Source organism: Sinocyclocheilus rhinocerous, unplaced genomic scaffold (genome assembly GCF_001515625.1).
Source record: "Sinocyclocheilus rhinocerous isolate Xijiao unplaced genomic scaffold, SAMN03320098_v1.1 scaffold1974, whole genome shotgun sequence".
In the NCBI taxonomy this organism is placed as follows: domain Eukaryota; kingdom Metazoa; phylum Chordata; class Actinopteri; order Cypriniformes; family Cyprinidae; genus Sinocyclocheilus; species Sinocyclocheilus rhinocerous.
Genome location: NW_015637131.1, coordinates 1 through 609, shown reverse-complemented (window position 1 = coordinate 609; position 609 = coordinate 1). Strand labels below are relative to the sequence as shown.

At 39.1% G+C, this 609-nt stretch overlaps 1 non-coding gene across 1 annotated transcript; it reads left to right on the top strand.

Annotated features, from left to right (window-relative positions):
• Window positions 1-84: 84 nt before the first annotated feature.
• On the top strand, window positions 85-156 carry trnap-ggg (transfer RNA proline (anticodon GGG)). The gene has a single exon. It is a non-coding gene; the product is annotated as a tRNA-Pro (tRNA).
• Window positions 157-609: the final 453 nt, after the last annotated feature.

Genomic DNA, 609 nt, shown 5'->3' with positions numbered 1-609 from the left:
TAGTACATTTTTTTTTTTGTTTACTCGCCAGACTGATATACTATTTTACACGCACGCACGCGCGTTTACTTAGCTATCTAAATGGGGACATTAGTCTAGGGGTATGATTCTCGCTTGGGGTGCGAGAGGTCCCGGGTTCAAATCCCAGATGAGCCCCAAATTTATGTTACGACCCTGGTCTAGGGTCAGGGAAAATAACATAAATAAAGAAGTCTGAAATTGCTGTTACCTTTGTGCTGGTGAATGTATTTTTCCTTTCTTTAAGTCTCATTTGTAGCATCACCGTTAAAAGGCTATCCCTTCGGGATTGGGCAAGGCCAAAACAACAAACAAAACATATCACTAACTGTACCCAAGACTCTAATTAGTCTATGTGAAAGAAAAGGAAACAAATGACAGCATTCTTCCCTAACTCCCTATCTAACACAAAAACAGGAAAAAACTATATTTACAATAAAGAAAACCGGCACCCAATCCCTGCAGCCTTCATGGTGGAGAGACACGCTATTCACAATATTTGCAAAATACAGAAGAATAGCGGCATACTCGCTATATATAAGGATAATTATATGATAACAGACATAGATCCTTCATCTCTCAGATCATTCA